The sequence below is a fragment of the Lygodium microphyllum genome, chromosome 27 (assembly GCF_053477565.2).
Source record: "Lygodium microphyllum isolate KBCC chromosome 27, Lygodium_microphyllum_v1.1.10, whole genome shotgun sequence".
NCBI lineage: Eukaryota > Viridiplantae > Streptophyta > Polypodiopsida > Schizaeales > Lygodiaceae > Lygodium > Lygodium microphyllum.
Genome location: NC_141161.1, coordinates 120,284,767 through 120,301,056, shown reverse-complemented (window position 1 = coordinate 120,301,056; position 16,290 = coordinate 120,284,767). Strand labels below are relative to the sequence as shown.

General features: G+C 42.7%; 1 long non-coding RNA gene across 1 annotated transcript; it reads left to right on the top strand.

Annotated features, from left to right (window-relative positions):
• The first annotated feature begins 14,240 nt into the window (after positions 1–14,240).
• LOC148012761 (uncharacterized) lies at positions 14,241–16,225 on the top strand. The gene is made up of 4 exons (XR_015689086.1): positions 14,241–14,534; positions 14,644–14,742; positions 15,001–15,117; positions 15,271–16,225. It is a non-coding gene; the product is annotated as an uncharacterized LOC148012761 (long non-coding RNA).
• Positions 16,226–16,290: the final 65 nt, after the last annotated feature.

Here is a 16,290-nt window from a genome sequence, read left to right as displayed (position 1 = left end):
AGGGTAGAATGGCCTCCGTTCCATAAGTCAGTCTAAAGGGCGTCTGTCCTACAGCCGTCTTATAAGCTGTACGATAGTCCCACAAGTCTGCCATTAATTTGTTATCCCAGTCACTTCGTGATGTGGATACCACCTTTGTAAGCACGTTGACTAGGATTTTATTCGTGGATTCTGCTTGGCCATTTGCTTGAGGATAGTAGGGCAAGGACCTTCTATGAATGATTAGGAAGGTCGAGATCAGGTGGGATATCACTTCATTAGTGAAGTGCGTGCCCTGATCACTTACTAGTTCAATTGGACAACCAAAACGTGAAAGGACTTGCTCCCACAAGAACTTTGCAGTGGTTCTAGCGCCGTTCTTCCTAGTGGCTCTTGCTTCTGCCCACTTTGTTAGGTAATCAGTTGCCACACTGATGTAGCATGCCTGGGAGTACTATGCCACATGACTGATAGGTCCAATGAAGTCAATGCCCCATTTTTTGAAGGGCTGTCGTGCTATTACAGGGGTCAACTCCATCTTATCCTTACGCATAGGCATCTTAGTCCTCAGGCACTCATCGCTGTGTTTTACAAATTTAGCAGCATCATAGAATAGGGTGGGCCACCATAGTTGGGATTGTAGCACCTTACGGGTTGTTGTATCCCCACTAAAGTGTCCTCCAGCTATTCCACCATGCGTTTCTCTCAATACATCGTGCATCTCGTGCTCAGACACACATCTACACAACAAACTATCTTGTCCTAGTCTATAGAGTTGGCCAACAATCAGTTGGTATGGCTGGATCTTTAAGATAAGTCTCCTTAGCCTGGCTTTCTTGATAGGTCTCTCAGGTAGATCATTCTCTAGCACTTGAACTATATCATCGGCCCAATATGGCGTCAAATCGGCTCTAAACAAGTCTCTTTTGCTAGATAGGCCAAAGAGATGAGTGTCCGGTAGGTCGTCGGGTATGCCTTGTCCAGCAGCTTCTCCTGTGGGTATGCGAGACATGTGATCAGCCATGTAGTGTTACTTTCCCTTATGTACAACCATAAAGAAATTGAATTCCAACAAGAGAAGTAACCATCTAGCTATGCGACCTGTAGCGCACGGCTTGTTCACGAGATAAAGCAAGGCTTGATGGTCAATGAAAAAGACGAAGGAGGTGGCCAACAGATAATACCTAAATTTCTTTATAGCAAACACCATGGCTAACCCCTCCCTTTCTGTAGTGGAATAGTTCATCTCCATTTCAGTGAGTTTCGTGCCAGCAAAACTCACGGGGTAATCTAGGTTATGCTCACCAGGCTGTCATAGAACAGCTCCAATAGCAAACTTAGAGGCATCTATGTGTACATGAAACGTTATGCTCCAGTTTGGGGCTCGTAAGATTGGTGCAGTGGTGAGAGCCTTCTTCAACTCTTCATATGCACACTGGCATTCCTCAGTCCACTCGAATACGATCAATAGCTTGTACAATGGTCTAGCAATTAGTGCGTAATTCAGTACAAATCGTCGATAGTATCCCGTATGGCCTAAGAAACACTAAATGCCCTTGTAGTTAATGGGTGGTGGTAGGTCGATAATGACCCTGACTTTTGAGAAGTCAGTGACAATGCCATTCCTTGACACTACGTGCCTTAGAATACATCCATGCTTCACCCAGAACTGGCACTTTAAGGGGTTCAATGAGAGGGTGTATAATCAACACCGTTCAAAGACAACTCTCAACTTTTCTAAGTATTCACCCCAACTAGAGTGTATGCACAAGTCATCTACGAACACCTCTAGCTCGCGTCTAAGCATATCCTTGAAGATGGTACACATTAATCGTTGAAAGTTTGCAGGCGCATTCATTAGCCCAAAGGGTATAACAATGTAGGCGAATACACCCCACTCCGTGGCGAAGGCAGTCTTGTGCCTATTGTCAGGGTGCACTTGCACTTGATTATAGCCAGAAAAGCCATCTAGGAAGCTGTATGCTTCCTTGCCTGCTACCCTCTCCAGCATGTGCTCGGTATACGATAAGGGATAGTTGTCCCTCTTCGTAGCGGCATTAACTTTCTTGTAATTCACATATACTCAAATTTTACCATTGTTTTTCATAACGATCACTATAGGTGATACCCAATCCATGTGCTCAATCTCATATATAAATCCCGCCTTCATGAGCTTATCGATTTCCTCCTTCACTGCATAGGCGTGTTTGGGATTCATAGGGTAAGGTCGTTGCTTTGTTGGCACCGCATCTGGAACCATTGGGATATTATGGGTCACAACCCTAGGATCGACTCCTTTAAGTTCCTCCAAGGACCAAGCAAACACGTTGACATAATCTTGTAGGAGAGCAACAAGTTTAGCATCCTCATCCTTGGTCAAGTCGTCAACAATGAATACAGGTCGAGGCTTCTCGCCTTCCCCTACCAAGTTGACTTCCTTGACCTTGGTGGGTCCCTCAATTCGCTCACTAATCTGCCCTTGTCTCTTTGCTCCTAGCAAAATCACCACTCTATCACCCTTCTTAAACTTTGTGAACCGTTTGGGGAGATCGCGGCTTCTTTTACCTCTTTGCGTTTGAGTCCTTAGTTCACTTCCTGGCCTCCTTCTTTAGCCGTCTGCGCCTTAGATGGACTGGCAAGTCCCCTTTGGTGCGTCTAACCTTAGAGGGTTGGGGTAGTTTGGGATCACTCTCGGTACTAACTTCTGACTCCGAGTTAAACTCGCATCCCTCGCTGTGTTGAGATGACAAGCTCAACACATGCGGACATTGATGATGGACCGCCTAGTTAGATGGGTCCACACGTCTACACTTAGCACATCGGTGGTCATTATGACTCTCACATGGCCACTAACTCATTACTTATTATATTCAGGTTGTTATACCTATTTACAACTGGCATAGTTATAGCGCCAGTCGACTAGTGTAGTCGGTTATGCATTGTTTGACTTAGTAGGCCACTTTCCTTTATGTTTCATCTTATCTATACTTTGTGTACATTGTAAAGGGGGTGGAAGAAGAAGAAGAAACCAGCAAGAAAACGTTTTGGCCTGCATCTCTCTTCTTGTCTCTTGAGTGAGCTTCTCCTTGTGCATTCTATGTGTGTTCAACGCAGCATCTTGAGCAAGTCCCTCCACCACGCGATTCTTGACATGGTATCAGAGCCGCACCACTGAGAGAGGCTGATTTCGAAGGCTGAAGTGAAGGAGAAGAAGCAAGGTTTGAGCAAGCAAGCCACGAGTAAGAAGCTCTTCCATCCTTCCACTCTTTCTCTTGGATAGTGCATGTGGAGGCATCGGAAGCAGGCAGAGCAAAAATCTCAGATTGCAGTGAGATTTGGTGTGCACGAAGAGCGCTGTGTATTCTATAGATAAACCCTTTAGGACTCTCTCGCAGTTATTTTGGGCATCTAAGGCCGTTCCAGGCCCCATTTTAGAGCCGCAAGGTTGCGAACAACAGTTTCAGGGTACACTGTGATTTCGGCTGTTTTGATCGAAAGTGCGTGCGTAGGTTACAAATTGCGAATCTGTAATTCTTGAGGTGTTTGCAAGAAGAAAACATAAGATTTATCTGCAAACAGGTTGCAGATTGCGTGTATTGTTGAGCAGACAGTGAAAAAGATTGTCTAGTGTATTGTTGTGCACTACAGGTCGAGGGTTACAGAAGATTGCTTGCTGTTTGGTATTAGTTTTGTGATAATGGCAGAGAACAGTGGAAGCCCCATCATTGAGAAGCTCGACAAGAACAACTACCCTTCATGGAAGTTCCGTGTCACGAACTTCCTTATTGGAAAAGGCCTCTACAAGTTTGCTTCAGGTGAAGAAAAGGAGCTGGAGGTGAGTGATCCTCCAACTACAGAAGAGACAAAGGCACGGAAGGAATGGAATGCAAGAGACAAGAAGGTCATGTATTGGCTATCTGCAGTAATTGACAATAATATGCTGGGACATATTAGAAATGCAGAGAATTCATATGCAGCTTGGACCATACTTGAAAGTATGTTTTTCGTAAATACAAAGGCACGAAAGATTCAACTCAAGCAAGAGTTGAATACATTGAAGAAAGGGAAGATGTCTATCAATGAGTATGCATTGAAGGTAAGGAGCATTGTAGATGCATTGGCAGCGATTGATGCAATGCCCGATGATGATGATTTAGTGTCGTCTACCTTGGGTGGACTTAACAATGAAAAGGCTTGGAAGTCTTTTGTAACTTCCGTATATGTCAGAAAGCCATTTCTAGATTTTGATGAGTTGGTCTCCCTTATGATCACTGAAGAGATCAACATGCAGAGTGAGACATCTGAAAGAAGTGGTGAACAGGTCCAAGCTTTCTACTCCAATTCAGGAAGGGGACGTGGTAGGTTCTCTTCAAGAGGCCGTGGTACAGGACGTGGTAGTGACAACCAGTAAAACAGATTGAATCAGCAATTTGGCGATATGCAGGTTTCAGGAGGTCGTGGTAACTTTAGAGGCAGGGGGAGCTTTAGAGGAAGAGGTGGATGGCAGAATAGAGGCTCTAACAACTCTGGTATTGTGTGTCACTGCTGTGGAAAAATAGGTAATATTGCAACCCAATGTTATGTTAAGAAAGATGATATTCGCAGTGATAAGTTGCAGCAAGGAAACTATGCATCGTCTTCATGACAGAGTGAAGATAAAAATGAACGTCTGTTTGTTATGCAGCATATGTTGAATGTTGTTATAGGAAAGGGAATACATGATGATGTTTGGTATGTTGATTCAGGTGCATCCAATCATATGACCAGCCATGCAGAATGGTTTGGAGAGATGCAGGATTTACAAAATGCAGGTTATGTGCAGACGGGTGATGATTCATGCCACCCAATTTCACACATTGGAAAAGTTCCCTTGTCATTGCATGATGGTAAGACAAAGAGTCTTTCAAATGTATTACATGTGCCACCTATTACAAAGAACTTGGTGTCCGTTGGTCAAATGGTAGAGTAAGGGCTGCAAGTCAGATTTAATGCAAAGGGTTGCTTTGTAGAAGACTTCAATGACAAGTGTAGGTTGGTAGCAAAGGGAAGTAGAGTTGGACGTATGTTTACTCTGGATGCTGGAATTCCTACTATGAATGCTGCTATGTATGCTAAAGGAAAAGGTATTATTGCAGATATTGAAATTTGGCACAAACGCATTGGACATGCAAATATACAAAGGCTGAAATTAATGCAGTCCAAAGGGTTGGTTACGGGTTTGCCTACATTTAGAGTTGCAGAATTTCATAAGGTATGCGAAGCATATCAGTTTGGTAAGCAGGCAAGACAACCCTTTTCACATAACAGAGATGTAAGCAGAAATTGTTGAGATATCGAGCTCCACTCGTGATATGCCAGGGTGACCGTTGTGCATTCATGTCACCGATGTGTCAGTTGTTGCAGATGCGGTTGGTACACCGCCCATGAATAATAGCTACATGACAGCTATCCTTATCTACTCTAGTTTGTGGCTTAGTTAGTATGCCACCTTAGTTAGTTGAGTTTGGTTTGAGACCCATATATAGGGTTCTTCTATTTCTTTGTATGTGAGTTCTTTTTGGCTTACACAACTAGGAAGAGGAAAACTGTTTTCAGCCTCCACCTTTGTGTGTATTCCCCCATTGTGCAAGCAAGAAAGCTACAAGTGAGACTCCTTCCTTCTCTCCCAAAATCTTGACATGGTATCAGAGCCTTGTTCGTGGTAAGGAGCTCAAGAAAGCAAGCCAAGATCGCAGTGTTCTGTGAAGCAAGATAGCAGTATATGCTGCGGGGGAGGGCTTTAGCCCTTGGCGACCCTGTTTTTTTGATTTGAGGCCATTTCGGGGCCTGTTTTGGAGGCGGAAGTTTTCTCCACGCACTTAGGAAAAGGCCCAGTTTTATGCTGTGCGACCACTGTTCTACAGTGACAGAATTTTTTTGAAGTGTTCTGTAATGGCGTCTGATTCTCTCTCACAGATTGTCACTGAAAAGCTTGACAAAAACAACTTCCAAGCATGGAAGTTTAGAATGACGAATTTCCTTATGGGAAAAGGATATTGGGAATTTGTTGCAGGAAATGAAGAAGAACCAGTTCTTCCTGATGTTCCCAATCAACAGCAAATGCAGGCATTCAAAGCATGGCATGAGAGAGCCAGGAAAGTTATGTACTGGCTGTCTATCAGTATTTCAGACTCTATGATTGTGCATATTCAGGATGCAAGTACGCCAAAGGAGGCATGGGATACTTTGTCAAAAATGTATAGCACAAATACGCAAGCCAGGAAAATGCAGCTCAAGCAAGAGTTGCATAATGTGCAAAGAGAAAATATGAGCATCAATGACTACCACATGAAGGTGAAGAAGATTGCAGATGCACTTGCTTCCATTGGGTCGCCAGTGGAAGATGATGATTTAGTTTCTGTGACCTTGAATGGTCTAGGAAAGGATTATGCACAGTTCCGAACATCCATTTCCATCCATGAAAGATTTCCTGATTTTGAGGAGTTGATTGCTCTTCTAATTTATGAGGAGTAGAGAAATGGTGGTGCATCTTCTTCAGGAGGAACTTCAAAAGAAGCTGTCTTCTACTCAAATGCTGGAAGAGGTAGAGGTAGATGTAAAGGAGGCCGATTTGGAGGCCGTGGTAGAAATCAGAATATGCAGCAAACTCAAGAAAACCAATCCTATGGAGGAGGATGTGGTAACTCTAGAGGCAGGGGGAGCCAAAGAGATCGTGGTGGATGGCAAAGAGGCCAAAATGCAAACAGTAATGTTGAATGCTACTACTGTGGTAAAATGGGTCATATGGCTAAAGACTGCTATAAAAAGTAGAATGACATCATGAATGGAAAACTGCAACAAGGGAATTATGCATCTTCTAGTAGACAGGGTGATGGCAGAAATGAGAATTTGTTTATGGTGCAGCACATGAATAATTCTGTGACAAGTGCAGAAGAAAGCAACGATGTATGGTATGTTGACTCAGGTGCATCAAACCACATGACAGGTCATGCAGAATGGATGGAGGATGCAAGGAAAATGGAAAAACCAGGATTTGTGGAGACTGGTGATGATACTGCACATCCTATTGTGCAGATTGGAAAAATTCATTTGTCTATGCAGAATGGGAAAAAGAAATACCTGTCTGATGTATTTCATGTCCCGAATATCACCAAGAATCTGGTTTCTGTTGGTCAAATGGTTGAGCAGGGCTTGCACGTCAGATTTAATCCTCATGGATGCTTTGTTGAGGATATGAAAAATAAAGGTCGCTTGATAGAAAAAGGAAAGAAGAAGGGCAGAATGTTTACGCTGAATGTAGACATGTCTGAATTGAGTGCAGCAATGTTTGCACATGGGACCGGTGTAGTTGCAGACATTGATATCTGGCATAAACGCATTGGTCATGTTAATGTACAGCGACTTAAATCAATGCAGGCCCAAAATATTGTTGCAGGATTGCCTAAATTCAAGGTTGCGGAAATGCATAAGGTATGTGAAGCCTGCCAATTTGGAAAACAGGCAAGGAAACCATTTCCTAGACATGTTCAAGAGAGTGAGAAGCCATTGGAATTAATCCACTCTGATGTGTGGACTACTAAAGCTGCATCTCTTGGAGGCTATCATTATTTTGTCACTTTTATTGATGACTATAGCAGAAAAGTTTGGGTGTATTTTATGAAAAAGAAAAGTGAAGTTTTTGGGCATTTCAAAACTCTTAAAGCTATGGTTGAAAAAAAAGCAGGCCTGCAAATAAAATGCCTAAGGTCAGATGGAGGGGGAGAGTACCTCTCAAATGAGTTTGCAAGGTTCCTGCAGGAGCATGGCATAAAGCAGCAATATTCATGCAGTCATACCTCACAACAAAATGGAATTGTAGAAAGGAAAAACAAGCATATTGGAGAGGTATCTCGTGCCAAGCTCAATGAAAAAGACTTGCCAGATTTTTACTGGGTTGAAGCAATTGCTACAGCAGTCTACATAATGAACAGGACTCCCACTGTAGCAATACATGGGATGACTCCAGAGGAGAGGTATACTAGTAGGAAACCAGATATTTCTCATTTGAAAATTTTTGGTTGCATTGCCTATGTTCATGTGCCAGATGAGTTGAGATCCAAGTTGGATCCAAAAGCTGAGAAGTGCATCTTTATTGGTTACTCTCTGCAGTAGCAGAAAGGGTATAGATGCTATATAACCCTTCTACTCGTAAGTTTACAGTGAGCAGAGATGTTATTTTTTATGAGATGAGTAGCTGGTATAAACCAGTAAATGTGATTGATAATGTAGATGCACAAAATGGTAATGCTGCACAGAATTCACAGCAGCAGTCACAAGATATTAGTGGACCTGGAGCGTCCTCTAGCAGTGGTTCGCATTCTTCGCCATGGACAGACAGATTGAGATCAGGAGAATCTTCTCAAAGCAATGAAGATAGTGGTATGCAGGTATCACGAAAAGGAAAAGAGAAGGTAGATCAGCCCATGTTTAATGTGAATGCAGGTCACTCTTATGTGGATGGTGAATCCAGTGGCTCAGAACAGAGCATTAATGATGAGTTGGGTATTCCTTCTATTGTTACACCTGGAGTAAGGAAGACCAGGGATGTTTTGAGAGCACCTGGGAGTGAAACTACTTTGCGCAGGTCTACCAGAGCTAGGTATCCTGTGGATAGGCTGAAATATGATGGATTTACAGCCATTCACTATGCATATATGGTCAAAGTGATACAAGAACCAGAACCCACTTCTTTTGAGCAAGCCATGGGAAAAGAAAAATGGGAGAAAGCCATGGATGAAGAAATGGATGCCTTGGAAGCAAATGCTACATGGGAATTGGTACCTTTGCCTAAAGGTAAGAATGCAATTGGTTGTAAGTGGGTTTATAAGGTGAAGCACAATGCACATGGTTCTGTGAACAGATATAAGGCAAGATTAGTAGTCAAGGGGTATGCACAAACATATGGCATTGACTATGAAGAAACATTCAGTCCGGTTGCAAGGATGGCAACCGTAAGAGCAGTCATTGCTATGGCTGCATCAAAGGGATGGTCTTTACATCAGATGGATGTAAAGAATGCCTTCTTGCATGGTGATTTGCAAGAAGAGGTCTATATGGAGCAGCCACCAGGTTATGTGCATGTTGTTCATCCTGAGTTTGTTTGCAGGTTGAAGAAAGCCTTGTATGGCTTGAAGCAAGCACCTAGAGCATGGTCTGATAAGATAGGACAGTATCTTGTTACTATTGGCTTTCAGATTTCCAAGACAGATTTCTCACTTTATGTGAGAAAAACAGAGAAAGGTATTATGCTACTTGTCATTTATGTTGATGATTTGATTATGACAGGTGACATTGATGAGGATATCCTTCATGTGAAAATGCTATTGAAGCAAAAGTTTGAGATGAAGGATTTGGGAGAGCTGCGCTATTTCTTGGGCATTGAGGTGATTAGATCACCAAGTGGGATACAGCTCTTGCAGAGGCAGTATGGATTGGACATGCTGTCCAAATATGGGATGACAAGCTGTAAGCCTATTTCAGTTCCTTTGGAGTAGAATGTGAAGCTGAGCGTAGATGCAGGTGAGCTTTTGGAAGACCCTACTATGTACAGATACATAGTAGGAAGTTTGATTTATATGACTATTACCAGGCCAGATTTGAGCTATGCTGTTGGATTGGTAAGTCAGTTTATGCAGGCTCCAAGGAAATCGCATTTGGATGCGGCTAGACGCATACTCAGGTATGTGAAGTCCACATTGCAGTACGGACTATTTTATGAGACTGGGGTTCAGATACAGTTGCTTGAATACACTGATGCTGATTGGGCTGGTAGTATTTCTGATAGACGATCTACCAGTGGGTATGTGTTCTCTTTTGGGAGTGCTGCAGTCACTTGGAGTAGCAAGAAACAGCCTACGGTTGCCTTGTCAAGCACAGAGGCTGAGTACAGGGGTGCAGCAATGGCTGCATGTGAGGTAGCTTGGTTGCATAAGCTACTTTATGATATACATCAGTCTATAGATGGGCCAGTTGTCATTTATTGTGACAACATGAGTAGTATACACTTGGCAAATAACCCAGTCTATCATGCTAGAACAAAGCACATTGAGGTACATTATCACTATGTGCGGGAGAGGGTTTTACTAGGTCTTATTGATCTAGTTTATGTCAGCACAGAGGATCAGGTAGCTGACATATTCATGAAGGCATTGGACATAGAGAAGCTGCGCAAGTTCAGAGACCTGCTTGATGTGCAGGAATTGGGATTGAGCTCGAGGGGGAGTGTGGAGATATCGAGCTCCACTCGTGATATGCCAGGGTGACCGTTGTGCATTCATGTCACCGACGTGTCAGTTGTTGCAGATGCGGTTGGTACACCGCCCATGAATAATAGCTACATGACAGCTATCCTTATCTACTCTAGTTCTGGCTTAGTTAGTATGCCACCTTAGTTAGTTGAGTTTGGTTTGAGACTCATATATAGGGTTCTTCTATTTCTTTGTATGTGAGTTCTTTTTGGCTTACACAACTAAGAAGAGGAAAACTGTTTTCAGTCTCCACCTTTGTGTGTATTCCCCCATTGTGCAAGCAAGAAAGCTACAAGTGAGACTCCTTCCTTCTCTCCCAAAATCTTGACAGGAATATCCTTGATATTGTGCATACAGACATTTGGGGGCCTACACAAAATGTATCTCTTGGAGGCAGTTCATACTTTGTCACATTCATTGATGATTGTTCTATAAAGCTGTGAGTATATATTATAAAGGAAAAGAGTGAAGCATTTGAGCACTTTAGAACTTTCAACGTTGCAGTTGAAAGATAAACATGCTTGAAAGTAAAGTGCTTGAGGTTAGATGGAGAGGGAGAGTACCTCTCGAATGAGTTCAGTGATTTTCTGAGGTCTCATGGGATAAAGAGACAGTTCACATGATGCAGATATACCCCACAACAAAATGGGGTTGCAGAAAGAAAAAATAGGCATATTGCAGAAGTTGAACGTGCCTTGATGGCTGAAAAGAATATGCCTAAGCATTTTTGGTCTGAGGCTGTTCATACTGCTGTTTATATTATGAACAGAACTCCCATAGCTGCAGTTCATGGGATGATTCCTGAAGAATGCTTTACTGGCAAGAAGCCTGATGTATCGCACTTGAAGGTATTTGGCAATGTTGCATACGTTCATGTGCCAAATGAGCTACGGAAGAAGCTTGATCCAAAGGCAAAAAAATGTGTTTTTATTGGATACTCTTTAGAGCAGAAAGGGTATCGCTGTTATAACCCTGTCACAAGTAAGTTCAGAGTGAGCAGGGATGTCATCTTTGATGAAATGAGCAGTTGGTATGCATCTTAGTGGTGATGCATTGGATGATGATGATGATCATGACACTCATGTGCAGGTTGAAAAGCAAGAATCACGGACTCTTAGTGGACTAGAGACATCATTTGGTAGTCCTTGGTCTGGGAGACTAAGGACTACCTCTACATCTTCAGGTACATCTAGTAGCACTACAAGTAAAGACAAAGGAAAGAATAAAGGGTCAAATGGCATTGATGCAGTTCTTGATGGAGACTCCAGTGGCTCAGAGAGCTTGGATGATGAGCTTGGTATTCCTTCTGTCAAGACACCAGGTGTACAGAGAGCTCATAGTAATGTAAAGGCTCCATTGAGTGATCCAGTGGTACTCAGATCTAGCAAGGTCAGATACCCTGTTAAAAGATTTGGTTTTGAAGGTTATGCAGCTCACCATTATGCTTATATGGTGAAACTAGTTGAGAATGTTGAGCCCACATGTTTTGAGGAGGCTGTTAGTCATGCTCATTGGGATGCAGCAATGGATGAGGAGATGGCTGCATTAGAGGCCAATAAGACTCGGGACCTAGTATCATTGCCGAAGGGCAAGAAAGCTATTGGATGTAAGTGGGTTTATAAGAGTAAGCACAATGTAGATGGTTCTATTAGTAGGTACAAATCTAGGCTGGTTGCAAAAGGCTATGCCCAGACATATGGGATAGATTATGAAGAAACCTTCAGTCCAGTTGCTAGGATGGCAACTGTCAGATGTATGATTGCTTTGGCAGCAGCCAAAGGTTGGAGGTTGCAGCAAATGGATGTGAAGAATGCCTTCTTGCATGGTGATTTGCAAGAAGAAGTGTATATGGATCAACCAGTAGGTTATGAAGATTTAGAGCATCCCACGTATGTGTGCAGGTTGAAGAAGGCGCTCTATGGGCTGAAGCAAGCACCTAGAGCATGGTCTGACAAGATCAGAGAGTTCCTTGTCAATATTGGCTTTTATGTTTCTGATGCTGATCACTCACTTTATGTGAGAAAGAGAGATGCAGGTTTGGTCATCATAGTCATCTATGTGGATGACTTGATTATTACAGGTGATAGTGATAGTGGGATTGCTGAAGTCAATGTCTTTTTGAAGAAGAAGTTTGAGATAAAGGATTTAGGTGAGCTAAGGTACTTCCTTGGCATTGAGGTGATCAGATGTGATGATGGTATATGGATGTCCCAAAGACAGTACGGCTTGGATATGTTGTCCAAGTATGATATGACAGCATGCAAACCACTTTCAGTCCCGTTGGAGCAGAATGTAAAGCTGAGTGCTGATGTTGGGGATGAGATTGAAGACCCTACTATGTTCAGGAGGATAGTGGGGAGTTTGATCTACATGACCATTACAAGGCCAGACTTGAGCTACGTTGTTGGTGTTGTGAGTCAGTTTATGCAACTACCTAGAAAGCCACATTTGGATGCAGTCAAACGCATATTGAGATATATGAAGTCCACATTACATTATGGACTTTTCTATTAGGCAGGTACAGATGTACATGTATTTGGATACACAAATGCAGATTGGGTTGGGAGTATGTCTGATAGAAGATCTACTAGTGCATACATGTTCTCTCTTGGTAGTGCAGCAGTTGCTTGGAGTAGCAAAAAGCAATCTACAGTTGCTTTGTCGAGTACAGAGGCTAAGTATAGAGGTGTTGCTGTTGCAGCATGTGAGGTAGTATGGCTACAAAAGTTAATGGCTGATTTGGATGTGCAGGTGGAAGGTCCAGTTATCATTTATTGTGACAACATGAGCTGTATACAGTTGGCTAGGAACCCTGTGTTCCGTGCCAGGACAAAATATATTGAGGTACACTACCACTTTGTGAAAGAGAAGGTATTAGCATGTGAGATTGACTTGGTGTATGTCAGCACACAGGATCAGATAGGTGACATCTTCACGAAGGCATTGGGTACATAGAAGCTTCAAAAGTTTCGAAGCTTACTTGGAGTTGCAGAGATGCAGTTGAGCTTGAGGGGGAGTGTTGAGATGACAAGCTCAACACATGCGGACATTGATGATGGACCACCTAGTTAGATGGATCCACACGTCTACACTTAGCACGTCGGTGGTCATTATGACTCTCACATGGCCACTGACTCATTATTTATTATATTTAGGTTGTTACACCTATTTATAGCTGACATAGTTATAGTGCCAGTCGACTAGTGTAGTCGGTTATGCATTGTTTGACTTAGTAGGCCACTTTCCTTGATGTTGTATCTTATCTATACTTTGTGTACGTTGTAAAGAGGGTGGAAGAAGAAGAAGAAACCAGCAAGAAAACGTTTTGGCCTCCATCTCTCTTCTTGTCTCTTGAGTGAGCTTCTCCTTGTGCATTCTGTGTGTGTTCGGTGCAGCATCTTGAGCAAGTCCCCTCACCATGCGATTCTTGACAAGGTGGAGGAAGGAGTTTTGCCAAGGGATCTTAATTCAGTAAGTGTATCCGTCTTAAGCACTGGAACTACCAATGGTTGCACCACTCCTGCCTTCTCGTAATCCATGGCTCCTATGTGCTCCAACCAGGATCTATCGCACTCCATCCACATGACTTTTCTTTCCTTCCAGCCTGCCCTTTCCCTTCTAGGCCTAGAGTCAGCCTTGATCTGTTCGATCACTCTCCCTTCAGTGTCATATTATATCGTGTCTAACTCTTCTTCACTCTCGTCTCCAATAGAGCGGCAGTACTCGTACACCTCAGCATCAGAATCTTGCCCCTCTGACTTCTCATCATCCCCTAGGCTTTCCTCTCCAATCTCCTTTTCGTCAGCGTGACTAAAGCCCAATTGTTTTGTAGTTGAACAAGGGTGCCACTGATGAGCTCATTCACAGTGGCAAGAGAGGCGCCACTCATCTTGTTCTTTAGGGCCAACAAATATGGAGGAAGCCCACTATCAATTGGAGTAGATAGCAAGTTGAAATATGCAGCTACATGAGCTGCCTTATTATTACTGACAGCCTTCATCTTCAATGAGCTCGAGCGACTATCCCCATTTGTTATTCATGTGGTTGAGCTTTCGATGCCCTTCTTCAATGGTAAGCTGCTGTGAGTAACTAATTTATATCTATCTGTCCAAGACAAATCAGATCTGCTGCTGATCTCTGACAAAGATGGAAGGTCAAATCTGTCGCCAATCTGATCGCGCTTGTTGCATCCACGTGAGTTGCCCAGAACTACGCCATCAGCTGCCCCGAATCCCCGCTAAATCTGAGTTGAATCGGCTTGCTGGATGGGTGAATTCACTGCTGCCCTTCTTTAATATCGCATCGCATGAGCTGCTGAAAGCTTGCCTACTACTCCTATTGACAAATCCACTGATGCTCTTTTTCTTCCTGTTAATAGATCTGCTGCTGCTAAAGAAGAAGGCTCTGCTAATGATATGCTGAAGAGGGAGCCAATGAACCGCAGCTGACATTGCGCCTACCATGCTGCTGATGGAAGGTCTCTCTTGTCCACGTGAGCTGCCTCAAATCATGCTCATTACATGCGTCACTAATATGCTAGAGAATACATATATGTCAGCATACTCCTCATGACATTGTTCTTAGTACAGTGCTGCTACCCATATTGTTCTTAGTACAGTGCTGCTACCCATACTCTTCTGCCTTAGCTCCATTCTTCATCCATATTCTTACTGAGATCCCCTATAATTTCTAAGCACAACATCGTAATCATTTTTTTTATGAATGTTACTCTTAGTTCCTCAAATCTATAATCATGGCTTCCAATGGAGAAAGTGGAACTCGGGATGCAACCTAAGTCGAGCTGGAGTTGGGGATGACACTCTCATTGTGTGGATGGATGACACTGCAAAAGGTACTTGGGATGAGCTTAACAAGTTGTTTGGAGTTGAATCCAAGAGTTCCAAGTTTGGTTTACTAATCAAATTTTTTTGCTTGGAAATGAAATCTCAGTCTTCTCTTGTATCTCATTTGAATCAAACGAAACGATTGTTAACTCAACTTGCAGGAATTGAACTCAAAATTGAAGAAGACAATGCTATTGGTGTCTAGCTTAAATCTTAGCCTGAAGAGTTTGACCATGTGATCATTACTCTTATCAACATACCCTCTCTTGAGCTAGTTGAAGTTGAAGCCTCTCTTTTGGAAGAAGAGAAAAGACCAAAGTTCAAGCAAGAGATCAATACAACTCTGAAGCAGAAGGCCCTCTACACCAAATCCAAGTTCAAAGGGAAGAACAAGATCAATCACAATGAGCCCATTGTGTGTGACTTTTTTCACAAACCTAGCCAGAAGGAGAAAGAGTGCTTTCACAAGAAGAGAGCTTGAAAAGCACTTCGTATGAAGGTAATTCAAGAGAGTGATGAAGAAGGAGAAGACAAGGAAGAGGAACAAGAAGAAAGCCATTTCATGTTTCAAAGTGATAAAGAAGGAGGGAATAAGAAAAAGGGAGTTAAGAAGGCTCATTTTGTTGTTTCAGCGTATGAATTTTTTTAAAAAAAAGTGGGCATTTTCTTTTGTCATTCTCTAAATTCGTGTCATGAAACCCTTGTAACTTTTACTTGTATCAGCCTTTTGTTAAAACCATCGAGGCTAAAGCCCAAGTCCCCTAAACCATCCAAACCTCTAAGCCACAAGTATTCAAGCAAAGAATGCCTATGATCATCTTGGGAGCACAAGCAAATGAGCCTCTGTGATACTCAAGGATGGACATGTCCCTAGCAAGTTATGTGTTGACCAAACTATTATAAAGATGGTCATACACAAAGCTATGTACAATCATGAGTTTGAAGGGGTTGTTAAAATTACAAACACACGATATGTATTTGGGGGGGATTACACAAGGATCACATTGCCTAGGTTAATTGGTTTATCCTATGGTTGTATCCATCAATAAAGGAAGAGTCTTCATACACCCACTCCACTATGTGAATCCAAAGGTACCTACCAAAACCATTATCCAAATCCACCACTCTAAACCACTTGGTTGTAAGCCTATATAAAGGCACTCTTTATACATGGATAAACA